At 37.5% G+C, this 22,570-nt stretch overlaps 1 protein-coding gene across 42 annotated transcripts in view; it reads left to right on the top strand.

Annotated features, from left to right (window-relative positions):
• The window catches only part of ARPP21 (cAMP regulated phosphoprotein 21), a 204,612-nt gene that overhangs the window by 64,594 nt on the left and 117,448 nt on the right, over positions 1–22,570 (top strand). For 5 of the 42 annotated variants that reach the window (XM_068670689.1, XM_068670678.1, XM_068670683.1 and 2 more), the window contains one exon: positions 6,380–6,428. The exons of 26 other annotated variants lie outside the window; for them this stretch is intronic. The gene's annotated coding sequence lies outside the window, so the exon portion shown is untranslated. Of the gene's footprint in view, positions 1–6,379; positions 6,444–17,342; positions 17,485–22,570 lie in introns of all 42 variants that reach the window. 11 more of the 42 variants (XM_068670690.1, XM_068670688.1, XM_068670676.1 and 8 more) reach the window with 3 other exon arrangements.

The raw sequence follows: 22,570 nt of genomic DNA, 5'->3' as shown, positions 1-22,570 counted from the left end.
TTTCAAATTTTTTTTCCTTTTCTTACGATTATAGTGCTAACCCATTTTAATGGTTACTATGTATATTCTTACTGGTAACTTTCTGAAGCAGGTGTTCAGAGTTTTCATTCTTGTATGTAATACTCACAGAATGCAAGCAGCTGTAAACCACTTGTGATAGATGTGTAAGAGCAAATACCTCTAGATAACTACAGCGTATACCATTACACAAGATGTGTGTAGACAGCTCTCAAAAACTGCCTTGTTTAGATTCACAAATCTGTAGCCAGAAATATGTTTACTAGCCGTTAGCAATAATCCTTGTGTGCAGAATCATATACAGAAACTTGCCATGATTAAAGATACTGTCTACGAAAGAACGGTATTTTCTCTCTACTGCCTATATTTTTGTAGGATGGTGGTCTAAGAAATGTTTCGGTACCCCTCCTGCAAAATCCTTCTTTGGGCAATCGTTTCTTCTTGCTGTTTGTTAGCCCTTCTGACTGTCTTAGGACTGAGTGTGCAAGTGAAGGTTGCTCAAATGAGTGTTTACTGCACCATATTTTTGGAGGAAAAATTGCATGAGAGGGATACAAGAAACAGTTAGAATTTTAATGTGGGTGTAATGATAGCTCGTGGAGAGATGTAAGGACAGCCACTTTGAAACTTTATCCAGCTGGGGTAACACTGTGGGCCAAATAATGTTTTCCTGATGGTGCCGCTTTTCCTGTGTGCTTTATTGGAGTTTTTTCCATTATTACAGCAAACTGGGCTTGGCGTAATAAATCACTGTTACCAAGTAGAATTTCTGGGAGTAGGTAAAAGAAATCAAAGAAATTTCAAAATCGATTGTGCCCTTGACTTCCTCACAGGTTATGATTTTAACAATTAACTTAAAACTTAGAATAAATGTAGGGTGGGAAGTATGCTATTTCTAGGACTTGTTTACAGTCTTTCCTTCCTTGTTTAGGCATCACTCTTGCTATAGTTGGTGGGAGCTTTAAATTTGGAAGTGTGTCCAGAGTTTGGTTCAATGGTTTTTATCAGTGCTAAAGAAAGACCTAGGAACAAATCTTCAGCAGCTGTAAATTGATGTAGTTCCATTGGATTTAAGAACAGTATAGATTTACACTAGCTGATGATATGTCTCTCTACTTATAACATACAGGATCCATAACGGGCATTGAGTAGTATCATCAATTTTGATGGCATTAATTTCAGAGTAGGAAAATGATTTTGGCAGACTGGTGAATCCCTGATTACAGGGACTACTCATAAATGAATGTCTTGATCCAGTGAGTGCTTCCAGCTCAATTTATTTGCTCAATTGTAAAGAGAAATGGTAACCTACACAATTACTTAAAGGGAATGCTATTTTTGTTAAGTAATCTCTTTTTCAAAAACATCATTAAGGATTGGTCAGTTGAGAAGTAATGTAACTACAGCACAATAAACTTGCAAAACCCGTTTGTCCCCTGCTCATTCATTTATAAGATTTGAAGGTCTATTAATGTTCTCAGCAGGTAGTAAGTCACGCAAATTGACACTTTTTCTTCTAGAAGACTGAAACCTTCATTAAATGAGTAGTTAAGGAATACGTGGCAAAAACTGTGTACATTTCAGTGGAAGAGATTTGATACTGAAGACTTAAAAGTGCTGTGTATGAACGTCTTTGTATCTATATGGAAACATGCGTTTTTAGGGCACGTGCTGTTTTGATGACAAACTGCAATCCAGGTAAGTAGAATTTTCCCCATTTTAAGGCTGGGTAAATGGAATTGCAGAGAGATTATGCAGACCATGTAAGGTCACTCATCTAGCTTTTTACAGTGCGTGTAAATGAGACCCTTTCCAGTCCCTAGTCTTATGCCAGTCTTACTCTGGAGGATAAGACTTCTGTTTAGTTGTTGGGTTTACTTGGGAATTTTTGGGTCTTATACATGAAATCGTGACTTTCAGGAAACATTAAGCATTTAAATTTATTTATATCTAACGTTTAATACAAATACTACACTTTAACATAATTCAGTGATAAGCCCTTTTAGCAAGGAAATACCTTTAGGACAAGTGAAAGGACTGTCTCGTGCTTGGTCATGATTTCTATTTGAATTACTGAGCATGCCTATAAACTCAGGTGGACATACTGCTTACTGTTAATGGACCAGATACATTTTCTGGGGGATACTTATTTAAGGGGACTTAGAATCCACCGTAATAACAGCCACTGTAGCTTGTGTGAGTATGCCAGTGTGTATACACACAATTCATTAGGAAAAAAAAAAAAAGAGTATTATCCAATTACAAAATTTGTTATTCATCAAGAAACAAATAATAAAATCTGTGATGGGTTCATGCCAAGTAAGTTCTTGTTCGTCAATGAAGTCCCAAACCACATGGTTACAGGACTTCAGAGCTAAACTGCTCATCATTTTCTTGCATTTCTGAAGTAACTTCAGTTTAAGACTCTATGTTACCACATATGGTGGTTATACAATAGGTAAACTAGGTTTCAGGTAATTCATTATTTTATTATTTAAGTTTCCTTGGGTAAAGGAAACATAGGGAAACCAGGAGTAGACAAAATAATCTATTTTACAGGACTGAGTTCATAAGGGTTATTTAGATTTAATTGCAGTTGTGGTAAATGTGAAAAATTCTAGACAATCCAGTAGCTGTGGGTTTTTCTGTTAGTGCTGAAGAAGCTACAAAGTGTAAGAGAGTGATAATGTCATACAGTATGACATAACTATGCCTTCTGGATTTCAGCTAGGCAGTGACAGCTGGGAATTCGAAATTTATGATTTGGATATCCAATGACTTTCTGAAGCAGAGGGTGTAGAGTATTTTCTGGTCACTGGTATTATGTGGAGGCAGCCAGCTTGTTCACGTAGCATATGTTGAAGTATGTAAGGTAAGAAGTGCATTTCTATAACTGAAAGAATATGTTATCCACAGAGAAACTGGGATGCTTTTCTGCTATTTTTCTCCAAATCTGATGTCTGCTTTTGGTCTTTTCAGGCCAGGAGCCTTAGTTAACAAGAAGGGTACCATACAAAAAGTAATATGAAAAATATTCTTGTATTTTAATACTTTCTAGTGTATTTTCCATTTACTCTTAGGCAATAGTATGATTTATTTATGAGCTGTTTACACAGCACCTGTGTTAAAATTATAGAAGCTTAGGAACATCTTCCAATTGAGCAAGCTGTCTGTTCCTACACAGATACCTTAAAGCTTTTGAGTCAAAAGTTGGCTTAAATGGTCATCAGAAGAAAGTTCAAGAATGATTGACAATAAAAAAACAAAACCTATTCCCCCACTGCTAAATACAGGTTTTATTTTTCAGTCTGTCTTCTGTTTGCAGTCTATAGTAAAACATGAATATATACCGATCAGATGCTTTCAGGCTTCTGTTTCATCCCAGTTTTAATGGCTGCACAGCAGTGATTTTTACAGAGTTCATAAAATCATCTGAGCCAGTTCTATATTCTAGGGATTGAATTTAGTTATTAGCTGTTCATGAATGCTTTTGATAAGTTTGTCATTAATTAATCCTGTTGCAGTATTTTTATTGCCTTGTGACTGGAAGTCTCCCTGTGCCTCCAGTTCAGAAAGCATTTTGTAAATTTTCTTTATGCTCTTGAATGAGAGAATCAGTTTGCGGTGCTTTTCTTTGCAGGAAGTACAAGCATCTCAGTTTTGGTGACTTGCGGTGCCTGCAGCGCCTCTTTGGATATAGCACTTTATTGACTCTGAAGAAAGTTATCACAGTCTTCCCGAGCAAAGAGGGATGGCAAGGCTTTGCAGTTTATCTACATTAGCTTAATTCAACTGAACTGATTAGAAGCATATTATAAATACAATTTAATTGTTGTATAGTTTCATGTTCCATGCTAATTAAGATTGAATTCAGCAGGAAGTTTTACTGGGGAGCAGCCTTCAGTGTTGATGCTGTGATGTGGGAGGTACAGCACGATGAACTTCTGGAGGACATGCCTGCTTTGTGCTTTTTGGGCTTTTATACCATTGGACGTGATCTGAATGCCTTCAGTTTCATGAACATAAATTGTGGTGGTCAAAGTTAAACTTTAAGGTTTCTCTGTGTGCAAGCAAGTGTTCCATTTCTAAGTACATTGCCATAGGCATAACATTTAGAATCATTTGAACGAGCTTGTTTAATGTATTATAAAGTATTTGTCATGGAGTCAGAAATGTTTATGATGTCATAAAATCTTTAGGAGAAAGGCATCAAATATATTGGTCCGCTCTAGAGGCTTACTGCAGATTTTAATGTAAGCCAAGGAAATGTCTGATAGCTCTATAATTTGTGTACTTTATAAGCCATGAAATCGGAATTGAGGAGGTCTGACTTCTGTGATTTTGAGTTTTGTTCTGTTAAGGAAAATTCAGAACTTTCCCCTACTAATGAAAAAAGAAATTGTGAGCACAGATCTAAAAGAAAAGCATAACGAGTGACTTAGGGGGTCTTTAAGTACCTTATTTCATAACACACTAACACAAGGAAAGTGATAACCATTTCTGATTTGGGTATGATTATAGGGAAGCTTTAATTCATGCAAGACAAGTTTAACTAAATTGGAAAGTGCTCTCTATCTACCAGCTTTATGTATCTGAATATGCCTTTCTACTACAATACAGCAATTGCTTCTGCATGTAAGCAGCAAAATGGAGCAGTCTCTAGTGACAAGAACTGTAGCAAGCAGCACAAGAATCCTGTTAGATACTGAAAAGACAATGAATTATTGCTGATGGATAATGTAGTTTTTATTTAACCTGTGCACTGATGAAAATGACAGCACTGGAAAGAAGTCCTTGAATGACCTGCTTCTTGAAGTAACCACTTCAGAACTGAAGGCTGAGATAGGGGTGTGATGGGGTAAGAGACCTAACAGAGGATTAGCAGCAGCAGTATTGTTTGAAATGTGAAAGTGGGTAATGGGACATTAGAAATAGAAGGACAGCAAAGGACAGGAGAATTTTCAGGAGATATTCTCTGAAGATTAAGTGCCTGAAAATTTGGAGAGGAAAAATACATACAGCTGTAGCCTCTTTTCAGTATGACTTTCTTCTTGATTTTGTGTGTGTATATACATAAAAGATAAATCTCTCTCCTTATGCATGTGATGTGCGCGCCTTTTCTTTGAGTGGGGTGTCAGGACACAGTGGGTACTCCACTGCAATCCCATTTGATCTCTTCAAATCAGAGATTGCAGAACTGTAAATTCTGTGATTCTGTGTGTATTTTGCTGCTGCTGAATTGCTCCGCTCTGCCACCTGGCAGAAGAGAAAGGAAGATCACTAAATTGTTACCAAGGAGGAGGCAGGGCAGCTACGCAACGCGTGCTAGGACAATGCTTCTTGGCCTGGCTTAATGTCAGTGCACACAGCTGGTGGGCAAGTCCTGGCAGTGCCGGGGAGGTGGGCTCTCTGACAGTAGCCAAGCAGCCTGCGAAAACAAATTGGTGTATATCATTAAAAGTGCTTGCCCCTACATGCCAGTAGCCTTATAAATTAGTATTTACTGAAATAGCATAAAGGCCCTGTGACTACTTTTTTTTTTTTTTTTTTTTTTGCAAAGGGCTTTTACATTCATGGCAGCAGGACTGGTAGCAAAGAGTGGATTGTGAGATGCAGATGGTAATGCAGCATTTTGGCCATATGTGGTTTTGCTACCAGTAACAGTACAGCTGTAGTCACTGGGCTGCAGTTTCTGCAGATACCTTGTCCACTCATTCGTTTGTCGTGATCATTTCCGCAATGCGGAAGAAGATGCGGCAAGCACCTACCTCTTTCAAAGCCTATGCATTTCTTTGTTTTTGTTATTCCTGACGGTGTTTTTTTTTTTTTCCATGAAGGAGAACAGAGAACATAATTTGTACTCACTAAGGCTAATTATGATTTTTCGTCTACAGATGATTTCTTAGAGAGCTGTATGTTCAAAGAATTGCTGATAATTCTTTTCTTTATTGCAATAATATTGCAGTAATGTCCAGATTATGAAAGTCAAAATGTAAACTTCTTTGGCATCTCTTTCAGTTTGTTTAATAGCTTATACCTCTGTCATGTCTTTTATTAATGTTGTTAGGTACTTCTAAATCCTTGTATAATAAAACTGCTTCAACATAAGAGTTTCACAAAACAAGAAGGGGAAAATATCAGTGGTACCTTAAAACATTTTACTGATTAAATAGCAGAATTTCAAACTATGGAAAATGAAATCAGTGCCAGTTACTTCAGTCCTTTGAGAGAAATTGCAGTAATACCCGATCAATTTGCACATAAAATCACAACAGACTACACATTTCAAATTGCATGGTGTACTAAGAACAAATTTTGTGGCATGGGAGTATGTTTTTTTGTTTTGTTTTGTTTTTTTTAGATTCACACTGGCTGAAGATCATAACCAAGGAAGAGCACAACTAATCCAGGTACTTCTGATTGCAGTTAAGTGTTCCCTTGGAATGTAGCCTTTACTATCTACATACAGTAGTTGGAATGAGGCTGGCATGTGATGGCCTAACACACAAGTGCTCTTTAGAATATCAGCTGTGTTATACAAGTGGTTTCAATGTCTATCCAGACAGGTGACTTCAATAAAAGGAATTAGCACAGGTCCTCACATGCAGACGTGATGGACAGGTGATTTCGATAAAAGGAATTCCAGTGTTCTGTTTTTGGCCTCTGCTGGTTTATTGCTGGGCCAGTAATTTAAGGCGCTATAGTTAAATGTTGTAAAATTGAGATAATTTCAAGTAGCCCTACAACCCAAGTGGAGGAGAAAAGAAATATGGAGGGCATCTAATGTTATATTCCTCTGGCAACAGCAGAGTAGGAAATAAAGCATGCTGAAGTTATGACTTACTGCATCCTTAAGTATAACACATAAACATGGGATCTGCATTAAAACCAGCCTGCAGCCCAGACTTAAAAATTACTGAAAGGGAAGTTAAATGTTAGAGGAAGTTGCTGCTATCCTAATATAAACTTATTTTTCTTTGCATTCCTATTTCAAGCTAGCATTTATGTCTCTGCCTTTTTCCTGGTCCCTTTCATGTGTGAGACAACTGTTCTGTTTCTTATATCGTCTGACCATTCTTTCTACTGGGCCTTCACTTTTGTAATTGCCCTGTGTGTGCTTTCCATTGTTAAACTGCCCAGACATTCCTTGTTTTGCCATGTTAGCTTACACGTCTTAGCTTTTGTTTCTTACCTCTGCCCACATCGATTGTACGCCTGTATTTGAAATGACTGAAAACTTTGATTTATTCAGCATAGATGTGTGCTTTTTAAAATAATTCTGTAGGTATTTGGACAGTTTATACTCAAACCCATTCTTTAAAGTATGTTGCAATTATTGAAGCTATGGTGGTTTCCAGATCTCTTGGACTTTGTTCTGTGTATCTCCTAAGGAAAGAGTACCAAAACAGTCCTGACTGCATATGTAAAACAAGGTTTTGTGATGAGTTCTAGAAGACCTTTATGCTTTTGGACCTCTTCATGTATTAGCTCATATCAGTGTATCTAGGACCCTTTGGGTCTGTGTTCAAATTCAATAGCTCTGTAGAAACATATGTTTGCTGCGGTAAAATGTTGTGTCCTGAGCTTGCCATCTATTTATGTAGAGATCATTTTTGTATTAATAATATTACAATAAATGTCATGGTTTTTCAGTTGCTCAGAAAATAAAATGTAATGGAAAAGCCACAGAACTAAGTGCTTCTGACTGTGTTTATTGTCAAAGACTTCTTATGTGTTGGCTCTCTGACTTTTCAGATAGACTGCTGTCTGGGGTGCGGGCAGAAGACCCAACACGTAGCACAGCACCTCATGTTGCATTGGATGCAGTTTACTGTATTAGCATCTTATGCAATGAAAAGAGAAAAATGGATGTAGATTTATTTGTATGTAATCTGTACACTTGTTGAATCAGCTTGGAAACTGCACCAAAACCTGAAGGCTCTATATTCTTGTAATTTTAATTATAATTGTGTAGCCATGTATCACATTTAAAGTAGAGGAGACTGATTATAAAGATAGAGTAAGACATCTAACTGTCTGCATTTTGAGGACCTGTGCTAAATACCTAATGCATTTATAGACTCTCCTTGTAAAGACAGGGAAATAAAAATGATATAACTTGCTACTGGTATCTGAATGTTGAAGATTATTTTTCCTGGAAACAGTCTTTTTTTTTTTATATACATTTTGTGTCCCATTTTAAACAGCATTGGTGAGACATATGAGGAGAAATGCCTGCATTCAGTTGCAAATTACGGATTTAATTATTTTTTTTTCAGTAACTGACATTAGTGTCTAGTTCATTAGTTGCCCACTGTACTCTGTGAGTTTATTATGAAAGCAACAATTGTAGTATTCCAAAATGTAATCAAGTAATATGTAAAGATAGTGTATAGTATTTATGAACAGATTTTCTTTTATGGGTTAATCTTCAGACTGGTGGCCAGTCAGTTCAGTCATCCCTCCAATACCATTGAATTGAAGAATTTTCTCACTAGTTAAACCTGAAATTTTGTGCTGTGGAGTCACTCTGTGTTTTAGTGGGATGTCATACTAACAAATCATTTATTCCATAGATAATGGTGCCAAAGTACTGAATGACAACTGAACTATTGACTTTAGCTGTTTCCTGAAGAGATAATTTGTGATATTTTTTTAAAGCACATGTGTAAACGTCTATTGTTGCATGAAACAGAAGACATGGAATACAGTGAGGGTTTTTTTTTAACATAGCCTAGAGTTAAGTTGGCTGAAGAAAAGCTCTCAATTTCGCTGATGTAATTCTCTAGCTTTAATCCTTGCAAATAAAGGTGTGCAAATGCTAGTCCATATAACCCTGTTGCTACAAGGAGAAATACGCAACTTAAACATATTTCTGCAGGAGGGAGCAGTATGGCTATAAGTTCCTTCCAAAATGTGCATCCATGTATTTTGTGGTCTCTAAAGTTAAGAATGCAACACTTATATTTCTGAGTAAAACTAAAGTTGGGATGTTTCACAAATGACTGCATTACCCGTCTGCTGCTAAATTGCCTTTCCAAGCCAGTGTATTGGAGTGTGTTATTTACATAGAACAACTAGGCTACATTTGGAAAGAGAAAGGTGAAATGCTTGTTTTCAGCTTTGTGGAAAATTTGGAAAATGGAATAGGTGAGCCCCTATCTTGTGATAAGGGAAGCTGCTATAAAAATAAGGTTTCCTGGTGGGTTGCAATACACAAAGCAGACTGCAGATGCAAAATGTAGTCTTCATGATCCCCATTCTGTTGCTCATTAGTGTTCCCTGAATGAAAATTGTTGAGAAGATGGCTGACAAGATGCAAACAACTTAACATGAGAAGGATGATGCTGGGCTAATACTGATACTGTGAATAAGGACGTAGCTCTCTAGGAAAGCTGCTTCTGTTGATGCGTGGCTGTAAAGTGCAGGGGGAAGGCTGCCAGTGGTAATGGGTCAGTGGAGGCCTGTTCTTTGCCCTGCATGAGCTACAGTCATAAAATGCATGTTTGCTTCAAGAAACAGAAGGAGACCCTTTTATAAATTGGCTAACTATTCTACCGAGTGTCTGTTCCCTGAGTCCATAGCAGTAAAAGAGGACAGCTGCCTTTTAAAGAGTATCCTGTGGTACAGACAATGATATACAGTGACATTTTTATCCTGGAAGGGGACAGATCTTCAGTGCTTCCAAATGCCTGTCTGAGGTTGCTGTTTGGATCATGTAGGGTTATTCTTCTCCTGTGGAAGCTTTTTAAATACTTATGTCTTAACAAAGTGCTCGGCAAAGGGTGGGGATAACTACAAATAGTGCCAGTTGGAGACCTGTATGTATACCGTATCAATATTGTAACATACACAAAAAAAAAAAAAAGATTTTCCAGAAAAAGCATTTTTCCAAAAAGCAGAGCCTGTTTCTTGGGTGTATTATGAGTGAGCAACATGAAAGAGTTTCAAGAGGGGAATGGTCTACCATGAGACAGTAACTTGGAGAAAGATACCCTAGCAATAGCAATCCGTAATCAATTTTTTTATGTTATGTTTTTCCTCTTAACATTCTCCTACACAGAATTTCCCTTTCTCACACTCAGCTTCAAAAAGTGTGGTGTCTTCATGGAAGGAAGATAGGCAACCAGCCAAATTTGATCACTGACATTTTTTAAACAAGGATACAAGGATTAAATTGGGAAGTAAGGAGAGGAAGGGAAAAAAAAAAAAAGAAAAGAATTGTTTTCAAACGAAAATGCACTTCCACCATCATTTGCACTCTACAATGAAAAGGATGCCATATGTATGTCTGTATGTTACGTAGGTGTTTGTACTATGTGGTAGGCAGTGAGGATAAAACCTATGCTATTTATACCTATGGTACAAATTAATATTCTCAGACTTAGGAACATGCTGGGAGTGAATTCTAACTCAGGTAATGAAAGCAGTCATAGACTGAAATTGAACTGATTATCCTTACTGATTGATAGCCTTGTTTGGTTTGCACTGGTGCTCTACAGCATCTTTTAATAAAGTATGCAGCTGCTGTGCCCATGCCTCTTCAGGATACCCCAGAGAAGTAGTACTCCTGTGAAACTGAAAGATAAGAGGCTGCTTTCAGAAGTGTAGATGCTGCTAATCAGAGGTGTAGAAATATGAAGGGTAGCATTCTGCTTTCAATGTTGCATTTGTTGTAAATAACTAAAATACCATCACAGTACTATTTAGATGCTGACATGACTACCTGTTTTTCCCTTATTTATTGTCAGTGCTGTAGTGTGGTCTTGCATGATGCCTTTTTCTCAGTTCATTTCTCTTCTTCAGGAAATAAATCTGAGCCGTTATTATAAATTGCTTGTAAGCGTTTTTCAGTCTAATTAGATTTATAATGAAACAGATCTTGTAGACAGAATTTTACATGAATAAATGTCTTTATTGGTCTTTCACTTTCTTACCTATGATCTTGTACTAGTTGTTTCTAAAATGGTTTGATACAGAGGCTACAGTTAATTGCAGTATGCTTCAGAGGGTCATACAAAAGAAGCACGTAAATTTGTTTTCTGATTCTTATCACTAATGGTAAAACTGCTGAACTTTTAGATTTTGTACATGCCTTATGTTCTGATGAATAGTCATAAAAATATTTCTAAGTTTACTTAGCTTTATCAGTGGCTGCTTTTCAGTTTTATGCACATGTTCATGTTCTTCCACCAATATTTCTGTGTGTAAAGAGGGCACTGGAGAATGGAAAATACTGGAGAATTAGGGCTGTGTACCTGGGGAAGGGGATTTTTCTAACCTTTCAATTTTTGTTTTGACCAACTTCACTGCTCGTTTAACCTCTGTATTCTTCAGTGTCCTCATCCTGAAGGAAATGCCCATTTTCGGTACTTGTTCCCTGAATGTATTTTCCCCTCTTAATCAGAGATTATGGCATTTTTGAGTGTTTTATAATAAAGAGGCACTACGGGAATATAAGTATGACCACTCTTGTGTTAATTTTAGGTACAATCAAGTTAATGGTATTTTTCACAAGTTAGCTTGGTCGCAGTTACTATTTGTGTGTAGTCCTTCAATCAAATGTGAAGATGTTCGCTAAGTAGATGCAGCTGTTATCTTTGCTGTCAGTGTCAGGTATTATTGCCTTTGTTTAGTCACTTTTTTTTTCCCCCATAGTGCAAGCTATAATGTGTTTCTGGTAGTTTTAAAGGAGGGTAATGCTAGAGAACTTGAACAAGATGTACAGAATTTGAAAAACAAAGTTAACATGGCTATGACTGTATTTTTAAACATATGGAAAAACTTAAGAATTCTAGCACCTGAAGCAAAGCTTAAAAGTGATAGTTTTTTTTCAACTGGATTATTTTATACTTTATATGTAGATATATGCGGTTACGTATAACAGGAGTTCAGGGTTAGACCTGGTCAGGATAGTGGATAGTTTTTTAAACAACGTGTTTTAATCTGATGATTCATGCAATTAAATAGAACGCATTCGCAAATGCCAATTTTAAGCATTGCACAGCTTTCACTGAAGTAGGTAGATTTTTTGTTTCGTAGGACAGTGTTTAATGGACTAAATGGTTCAAGGGGGAAGTTTATGATAAGGTTGCTAAGTAGATATCACCAGTTTTATTATAGGTTTGAGTTACATGCCTTTAATCTTCAGTTTTTGTAGAGAGTTTATGCAAGGACATTCCCTCTTTAATTTAAAACAACAACAAAAAATAATTGTTTTTAATTCCCTATGCTAGTTTCCATTCAGTGTCTCAAAAATACTATTTTTCCATACAAAGCTGTGGTTCTAAAATAATTATGTTATTTAAAATGTCTCCATTGTTTATTTATCCTTCTGACTATCAGAGTGTAAATATTTTCCCAAACAGCTTTTCAATCTGTATCATGAAAATGTATGATATTACAGTGATTGTGCAGGTATACGTAAGAAATTAGTTGCCTCTTTCATCTCTGCTTGGATTTTGTAATTTATATATCAAGTCTCTTACTTTGAGTGAGAAACAAAGGTCTAATTCAATGGGGTTTTCTTAGTGGTTGACAAATAGAGACAACTTAAAACATCTTAACATTATCTGGTTTCCTGGGCTTGGCATACGCGTGAAGTTCTGACTTTTGCCTTTAAAGGTTCCACCGATTTTTGTGGCATCACAGTTTCGTCCTTGGACATGGTCTTGCATCTTCCTGCAGCTTCCCTACTGAGTTAAGTGCTTTGTTGTGTTACTGACTTGCTGCTGATTTCAGCAGCTTCTGAAATAGCTATAAGTGGTTCTGGATAAAAATGTATTTCTGCTTTGTCCTAATTAAAGTTCTTAGAAGTTTTCATATTACCGTTCTATGCCAGTAGACTGGAAGCTGGCAAATGTTGTGCCAATTTTCAAGAAGGGTAAGAAATAAGGCCCTGGCAATTACAGGCCTGTCAGTCTCACATCAGTGCCTAGTACAATTATGGAGAAGTTGATTCTTGAAGTTATTGAAGCTATTGTCTCTAGGAGACAATGCAGTCATTGGTCCCAGCCAATGTGGGTTCACAAGGGGGTTGGTCCTGCCTAACAAATTTGATTTCCTTTTATGATAAGATCACCCATCTAGTTGATCAAGGGAAACCAGCTAATGTGGTCTTTTTGGACTTCAGCAAGGCTTTTGACAGTTTCCCATAGGATCCTACTAGACAAAATGTCCAGTATACAACTTAACAAAAACATACGATGGGTGAGCAATTGGCGGACAGGCAGGGCTCAAAGGGTTGTGGTAAATGGTGCCACATCAGGCCGGCAGATGGTCACTAGTGGGGTCCCCCAAGGCTCCATTTTAGGGCCAGTCCTCTTCAATGTTTTTATAAATGATTTGCGTGTAGGACTAGAAGGTGTTTTGAGCAAATTTGCTGACGACACCAAACTTGGAGGAGCTGTGGACTCGGATGAGGGTGGAAAGGCCTTGCAGAGAGATCTGGACAAATTTGAGAGCTGGGCAATCACCAACTGCATGAAGTTTAACAAAAGCAAATGCTGGGTCCTGCACCTGGGATGGGGCATCCCTGGCTGTATGTACAGACTGGGCGACGAGATGCTGGAGAGCAGCCCTGCAGAGAGGGATCTTGGGTTGTGGTTGACAGCAAGTTGAATATGAGACAGCAGTGTGCCCTGGCAGCCAGGAGGGTCAACCGTATCCTGGGGTGCATCAAGCACAGCATCGTTAATCAGTCGAGGGAAGGGATTGTCCCGCTCTACTCTGTGCTGGTGCTCCCTCACCTTGAGTACTGTGTTCAGATCTGGGCACCACAGTACAAGAAGGACGTTACACTGTTGGAGAGTGTCCAGAGGAGGTCAACGAAGATGGTGAAGGGCCTATAGAGGGGAAGATGTATGAGGAGCAGCTGAGGTCACTTGGCCTGTTCAGCCTGGAGAAGAGGAGGCTGAGGGGGGACCTCATTGCGGTCTACAACTTCCTCATGAGGGGGAGTGGAGAGGCAGGTGACCTATTCTCTGTAAACACCAGTGATAGGACCTGTGGGAAAAGTGTTAAGCTGAGGCAGGGGAAGTTTAGGCTGGACATCAGGAAGATGTTCTTCACCGAGAGGGTGGTTGCACACTGGAACAGGCTCCACAGTGAGGTAGTCACTGCACCAAGCCTGTCTGAATTTAAGAAGCGATTGGACTGTGCGCTTAGTCACATGGTCTAAACTTTTGGGTAGACCTGTGCGGTGCCAGGAGTTGGACTTGATGATCCTTATGTAATTTTAAGCTTTTTTTTTTTTTTTTTTTTTAAGTCTTTGAATTACTGCTGTAAATTCATCTTGGGTAGTTGTTATGACAGTTGTGCAGCAACAGGTACCCTCCATTGTTTCTGTTTGCACCTTCCCTGTTTTCTTGTTTATGCAATACCAGTCATGGATGTGGGAGAAGTGTTCTGATTGCTTTTCCCATCTTGTTTTTCACATAAAAGCAGAGTTTAATTTAAAACAGGAGTAATCTTTTTTTTTTTTCTTTTCCTGCTGCTCTGGTGCCTTTCCTGGTCACCAAGTTTTCTCTTGTGATTGGAAATGTTACTGTTTCCCACTTGCTGCAGCTAGCTCCAGCCAGTCTCCTCTTCTTTTCAGTAACATCCTGTTTCTCTGAAGTCCTTTGAATTTGATGATATTTTTGATACCTGACGTTACCCATGTGCCACACCGCTGTGAATCAGGCAGTAGCACCCCAGTGCCTATGTGTCTTCCCTCTGCACGCAAGAGTGGCTTTCCTGGTGCAAAGTCCTTGGTTTGGTTTTGTAATGGCTTCTTATATGGCTGAAAATGTGTAATGTATTTAAAATGTTGCACAAGACAGATTGCTAGTGGCATGAAGTCCAGGTTTAGTAATAAAATAAGCCTGGGGCAGCAGTAAAACATTAATGTATTTAGCATTAAGTAAGTTTTTGAAAGGTCAGATGGAAACTTTTTGTATCAGCCAGTAGAGCCAAAAGACGGTGTTTCCCTACTGTGAAGAGGCATGAATTGAGTTGTGGACTGTTGCCTTGTGTTTTTGAGTGTCTGATGAGAATGTATATCTGCGGTATGAACAAGTAGGACACTTGCGTTTGGTAACTTTGTATGTAGAGTGAGGCAGAAGCCTCAATTGTCTTTCATGTATGTTGCTATTTAGTCTGCATGTATGTTTTGTTAGGACTTAACGTTGCAGAAAACTTACCTATGGTCTGCTAAAGCAGCTGTGAATCTTATAGTGTTGATTATGGGAGTGCGTCAGTTACAGGGTGTCACTACTTATTTGTCCACAGTAGGTTGACACTCAGCTGACTGTGGCTTTCCCAGAACCCTTTAATTGCAGATATCTCTGCAGTCCTTGTTTGGTGATACTATTGCTTTGTTTTACTCATGCCCAGGTTTTATTTTCATATAAACATACATCATAGACTACAACTAAATTTTTGCATTCATTGTGGCTGTGAGCTGTAAAATAGAGCTAAGGTAGAGTGAAGACATAAAACAGATTAGGCTAAATTTAAGCAAGTAAACTAATGGCCTTTGGGGTTCTTAAAAATCACATGCATCAACCAATTACGTATATGTATAATATCGTGTCTGGGGGAAAAATGTTTAGTTATTCTAATATCTCCATTCTTAACAACAAAACAAAACCATTTGGCTTATTTTCTTTGTTTTTTTGTTTTGTTTTGTTTTAAAGATGGCCAGTCAAAGGCTCTGAAGTATCACATAAATATTCAGTGATTTAACAAAGTACAGACACTAAGAAGTGAATGAAATCTTTCAAGAAAGCGTTTCAGGGGAGAGTCTTACTGCTGTTACAAGAGCAAGTCTTATGGTATATCCTTGGGGTCAGACTTTTTCAAAAAGATGTTTCCCAAGAGACAGTCTACAGATGAAAAGACAGCTGATTCCTCCAGGGGATTCTATAGGAACTGAATGTACCAAGAAAACAAAACTGTAGTCGTTGTAAAGCTTTTTACCATCTCTGATTCACATCTGGAACCAATAGTCTATAGTATAGGAACAAGCCCAGAATCAATGCAAAAAAAGCTCCAACCTGAGGTATTCTCCTGGGAGGTAATTTTGAGTTTGGACCGTTCTCAAAGAAGTGTTTGGCAGAGGAACTAAAGACCACTGAAATAAGTTTTATGTTGTGTCTCTTGAAACAGAAATAAATTTAACATACTTAAATTGCCCCTTCAGACCTCAGGCTCTATATTAGTATGTAATTCTTTTTTTTTTTTTTTCCTTTGTTCTCCCACCACCCTATCTGAGTTGCCAGAGATTCCAGCTAGGTACGCGAAGTTCTTTCTTGTATGATACTGGTTCACATACCTGGATTAATACAAATATTTAACAAATTATGTCAACAAACCTTTTTCATAAGAGATTATAAAAAGTGAAGAAGTGATTTTAAAAGAAAATTATATGAATGTTTTTACTTCTGGAAAATTTGAAAAAGTCATTTAAATGCTTTGCCATGTTTTTAGTTAGGTTATATCCACAGTTTTGTCAGGTTGCTTACACAGACTGCATGAGCTTTGAGTTCTGTAGAAGAAAGAGTATTTTCAGTATAGAAAAAGGTAAGCTGATCTAGAGGCCCCTAATAGGGAGTATAGTACTTGGATGGAATTACAGCTAGAAGCCACATGTGGTTATGGTGTGGAAGGTTGGAGCAGTAGCGTTGCCAATCCCAACTTCAGTTCAGTTGCAATACTGCTAATTCTGCTGTGGCAAGGAGTCAGTGCAGTCTGATATCTGAATCAATTGTTACAAGATATTAAATGTTCACATACTGAGAAAATTACTTCCACTGATATTGAAAAAGTTTGCTCCAATCCTATTGCATTTGAACTTTTGGCAACCCAAAGAAAATGACTATCCAGAAGTTAAAGGCTTGAGAGACCTTTCGTATAGCACAGAGGATAACAATAAGGCATCTGATGATGAGAGAAAAGGAAGGGATAGCCTTTAGAGGAGGTCTTTTAGAGCAGTGGTACGTGCACCGCCAGTGGTTTGCAACCCATCTCTCAATGCTGCATGAGTGATGCTTGGACGGCCAAGTGTTTTGTCCTTCTACTGTAGCCTATTAGCTGTTATATTGCTAGTAGTGGTTTTCCCCAAAAATATAAAAACTGCCTGCTTTCATTATGTCTGTTCAGTCTGAGGCTTTATTCTTCAGTAGTTTTTGTAGACAAGTCCTTTGAGGAGTGGGAAAGCCTTAAATTGTTTTAGAAGACTGATTCTAGCCTCTCTAATTGACTATGTGGAAGAGTTATTTTTTACAGTTGTGCCTAGACTTTGCAGCCAAGATCAAAGGTTTATTAAACTCTTCCTTTTACAGTCCCATACACTGGAAAAAAGGGTCCATTGCGTTGAACAAACATAGGTGGGAGGCAGATGAAGAAAGAACAGCAGAAATTCATATTCATGCAGCCAAACAGCATGGGAGGCAGATGCATTTGTAGCATTTTATTTTTATTAAGGTAAGTCACATTCTTTTGAACAGTGAGCAGGAAAGCATTTCTCACTGACTGCATGTCTTCAAATTGATGCCTTTATTATGACAGCGTTGAACTTAAAGTAGTTAGTGATTTGGGGAAAGTTACAGGAATAAGGACACCTTTGAAAATTATTTTACTTTTTCTTTCCTTTTGTAGTTTTCCCCTCTGAAGCAAAGGATAATATGAAAAAAAAAAAATACAGCTTGTAGTGTAATCAGTCTGAAATAATTATTTAAGTTTTGCGTAATATGCTTGCTACCCAGTATTGCTGATAATCTTAGCTCTATCTATCCTATAACATGATAATATTTAGGCAGCTGTTTAAGCTGTAAACAAACTTGTCCTATTTAAACATATGTAACGTACTGAAATGCTGTATGCTTCTTTTTTAGGATGTGCCAAGTATGAAAGATTAACAGAGCCTCCAGAATAATTATGTTTCTGTCATGCTCTGATCATAATATATGAGAGATGCATTATTTTGCTAGAGGATTAAATAGTTGAGAACCAGGCAGTAGTTGGTGATATGAATTATAAGTGCAATATGGACTGAATCAGGATTGTTGTGTAGACAGGCAATCTTCAGGTTTTCTCCTCCTGATAAGCTTGACATTTTTTCATTTTGACCCACTGGTCTCACCAGCTTCAAACTGCATGGACTAGGATCATGTGCGGTAGAGAGCGTGCTTGCAAGTGCTGGGCTTTCCTTCGCTTTCCTTCCACAGTTGGAAGGAAACAGATGCCCAGCTTCTGCCATGGTTATCGTTTCTCTGTTGCTTTTTTGTTTGGTTGGTTTTGTTTTTTGTTTGTTTTTCCTTAAATTGATGACATGCTCTTTTCAGTGAAAGAAACTTGATTCTGTAAATGTTTGTGAATGGGTATGTAAACATTCTGGGTTTATGTCGGTTTTCTGACAGTAGAAGTTTCATTGGTCAAAGCAAGTGTATTTGAGAGATGCTGGTTTTAGTAGACTGTTATGGTGAGAAGAGGTTTCATTCAGTTGGCACTCCCATGTCCAGCCTTTTTCTATTCTGAGATGCCAAGCCAGTAGTATGGACTCTGGAGGCAGGTTAGTTAGTTGTTGGTTGTTTTGTTTTGTTCTGTGTTTTTTTTTTTTTTTCTATGTTGGTGTGTTGATATTTTGATTTTGTGAGGTCTGTAAATGTTTCCCAGAATGAAGGTTTACAAGACAGTCAAAAGACCCATTGTTGAACCCGACAGTTCTATCAGATGATACTTTTTAGGAAGCCATTAGCCTTTCAAATTCCAACCTTTGATTGAGCAACAGAAAACATAATATTAGGCATAATTGAACATGCAAATGGTTGTTTGCCAGCCTTTGCACCTGTCATTAGGCACAGTCATATACAAATGTAATAAGTCTCACACCCTTTACTTTTAAATCTTCTATTAGACTAGAGATATCATAAAACTTGTCTGGATTTAAGATGGGAATAATGTGGATAAGGATTAGGAAAAGTCAGATGAAGAAAAGACATGAAAAAGTGCAGTGAACTGCTTATCTATCCCTTGTTCTTCAAAGATACTTCTTGGCGATAATCAGGTGTTTCCTAACTTTTGAGGTTTTGGAATGCAAAGATTCGGAAAGCAATAGTGTGTCTGGATTTTTATTTTTATTTTTTATTTTTTTGGAGGAGAAAACAGTCAAAGGAAGGCTAGAATTTTCCTCTTTCACAATTTCTATATGTGAAAATGTGTTAGAAACAAGGGGGGGGAAATCTGTGAAATGTAAATTCTTTGAGTGAGAGATGGTCTTTTATTCCTCCCTCACCTCTACTTCTCTCCCCAACCCACAGAATAATCTCCAAATCATAATAATTCATGTTCACATTTGTCATGGTACTTAAACAGTTGGTCAGGTCCCACTGATTTAACTGATTGTGCAGTCTCACAGGCTTTGTCTATATTGTGAAGATGAAAAAGTGCTAGGAAAGTAATATTCATACACACTGAATAAACAACATATAGCAGCAAATGCTGTAAGACTTGTATGATAATGCCTTTTCATATGGCTTGTAAGAATGGGTTAGGATATAGACCTCATGCCTGTCTCCTGGGGATAAGGAAAGAGGGAATGTTTTTTCTCCGTAGCTTAAATTTGTCCATCTTCAAAACTAATTGGCCCTTAGTGTTATTTCTGGTATCATATTACTGCACACTGAAAAGTTTATCTTCTGCCACAGAAGATCTTATGACCTCTTAGTGGAAAATGCCTTTAAGTTGACTTAAATTCAGGTCTGTTCTTGGCTGGCTGCATTCATACTGAGACACAAAGAGGATACAATTGAGAAGGTGTAGCACATTAAACTTGCAGTAGCAAAGTAGTGTATAAAAGGGATAGTAGATTTACCTGCAAGGTATGTTAAAAGTGTATTAGTAAAGTACTGGTATTCCTAATACTTGGTGCTTTTAGCTTTTTTCTTTTTCTCTTTCTTTTTTTTTTTTTTTAATATCAAGAGTACTGTACACCTAGATATTTAGAACATATATTTCTTCCTTTTCTTGCACTATTTCCTGTAAGTTTTCCTTTCTTCTCTTCCCTTATTTTTGAAACAAACAAGGAGATTATGTACCAAAACTCCATTAGTACTAGTTGAGAATGAAATTGTTGGGATGGCTGCTTATGGTTCCTCCAACAATCATAACTAAGCTAAATTGCACATATGTATTAAGACATAAAACATAGAATATACCAGTGCATAATATTTCTTATAGCACATTTTTTATGCTGTGGGAATCATCACTTTGAAAATCTTGACTTCTGTGTGCTTGAAAAAAAAAAAAAATCCCTCTTGAAATCCAACATTAATGTATTTTTTCTTCTGCATATAAATTTATTTGTGCCTGATGGTGATAAAAATCAAGTCATGAATGCCATCTTAGTATCCCTGTGAACTCTGCATTGCAACCAGTTCTTCTCCTTCATTTACCATTTTTGCAATAGAAACTGATACAAGAAGAAATAGTTATTTATGCACACACTGAGATGAAAACTCTAAGCTCCCATTATGACCCTGTTATGTCTCAGTAAAATCCAAATGATCTCTGATAATTTTTTTTTTTATTTTTTTTTTGAAAATCAGATTGAAATACTGCTTTCTTGGCTTACAGATACAAGCAAAGGAATGCTTAAATTATATTTTTATTTTGTTAACCAGAAGTTATGGGACCATTTTGCAATTTAGCCAGCCTTTGGTCCTTGTCCCGCAGTACAGTTCCTGTGTCAAGATTACACCATGTAGATGTCAGGAGATTATTAAAACTTAGAACAGTGAGGAAGTAAACCCACAATGTCTACTGAAGGTAACATCACCAACATGCCCTGGCGGCACAGCAAGCGTTGGTCCCTCCAGTCCAGTGGTGGGATTCCTAGGCTGTCAGCTTTTAGCTTGCTTCCAGTCTCATCTTTACTTTATCCTGTTCAGTTTGGCTCTCCAATGTTTGAGTGTTTTAGTTAGCTATATGAAGTAGCTTACACACTCTGGAAGATTGACCTGAAACTGGTCCTGTGAGGGTCTGATTATTTCTGCTCAGTTGAAGAAGATAGCTACGCAGTCAGTGTTACTTTGTTCATCATGCTTTCTGCTGTCATCATCTTTCTAGAACTCCTGTTGAAATTGGGAAAAATTTGCATGGAGCAACATGGCAATTTGTAATCATCAGCAGGGTATTCTATTTGAAATGATTTTGTTCAGTTTGCTGTTATTGAAACTGAGGTGCAGAAATTTTGTTTTGCTGTATCTTTGACTAGAAGCTGGGATTTCAATAAGGGTCTAAAGTACTTAGGTGTCCATATTTCCTTGGACATTAATGAGTGCTTAAGAGTCTTTGTTATCCTACATTTTGAGAAAATGCAGTTTAGCATTGATAACAGGATGTTGATATAACTGTTACAGTTTTAAGAGATTTGGTTTTGTCCCTAAATGTACGTATTGCATTATTGTCTCATACTGGCTGGTGGATTTGTTCACTGTATTATGGTAGTTCTAAGCAGCTCCTTTCAAAATTTGCTGTGGAGGATGCTGGGTAAACACGGATTAAAAATATTCCCTCATCAGAAAAGATGCAATCCATTTAATTTTGTAATGTTAAAATCACAAATTAGACTTCAAGATCATGCCTGGAATTTGAAAAGCAGCTGCAGCCTTTCATTTCAGAGGTGCTGTATTTGCAACTGCTGATAATCTTGGATTGGTGTTGGAAGAATGTATCATGATATATTAACTATGACAGCCACAACTTCAAGACTCCTTGCTTATAGTCCAAGGTGAAGTCGTCAATAAAAGCAAATGCTTTTATGGTCATATACTTTCAGGGAGATCTCAGGTTGCATGCTTATTTTCTACGAGCTGGTTGTGCAAGTCAACAGCTCTCTTCATGAGAACCAAAATTCAAAAGGGGGTAGAAAGAAGAGAAATGGCTGGTCCTTGGTATGTTGTCTCTTTAGTTGTCCACTGATGTAAAAAACGAACAACAACAACAAAATATTCCTTAGGCATAACACTTGCCGAGATCATAAGTGTGAGGTGACTTCAGATCTCCATTCATGATCCTCATAAAGAGGATCAGGGCTTTTCTGGCATGATTTTTAACTTGAAATAAATTTCACTTGTGGTATTTGGTTGAGCCTGTGGTACGTTGGCCTGTGTGGTGCAGTTACATGAGTTGTTGGTGGGCTTGTTCTTGGTCCTTCCTAAATCATGGTTGTTTCCTAAATACAAGTCACTTATCTATATATATATTTTTTTAGAGTCCATCTTAGACTGTGCCTTCAGGTGTTCTGACTCATGGTGGCTATCGTCCTACCTGAAAGTAAATTAAAGCACTGAGCTTGCTGCTACATTCCTTTTTTTTTTTTTTTTTTTTTAAATTCAATGGTTTTATTAAGTAACTTCTTTTTCTCTTGCACTTTAAGGGAAGAATAAGACAGTTGTCTGGTCGTTCTGTATATATTGCACATGTGTTTAAATGTCAATGCTGATTTATAAAGCCTGTGACTGATCAGGTACACAACATAGAATACTAGGTAATAGCAAAAGGAAAAAAA

The sequence above is a fragment of the Anas acuta genome, chromosome 2, assembly GCF_963932015.1.
Source record: "Anas acuta chromosome 2, bAnaAcu1.1, whole genome shotgun sequence".
Classification (NCBI taxonomy): Eukaryota; Metazoa; Chordata; class Aves; order Anseriformes; family Anatidae; genus Anas; species Anas acuta.
This window is presented reverse-complemented; position numbering and strand designations above follow the sequence as displayed.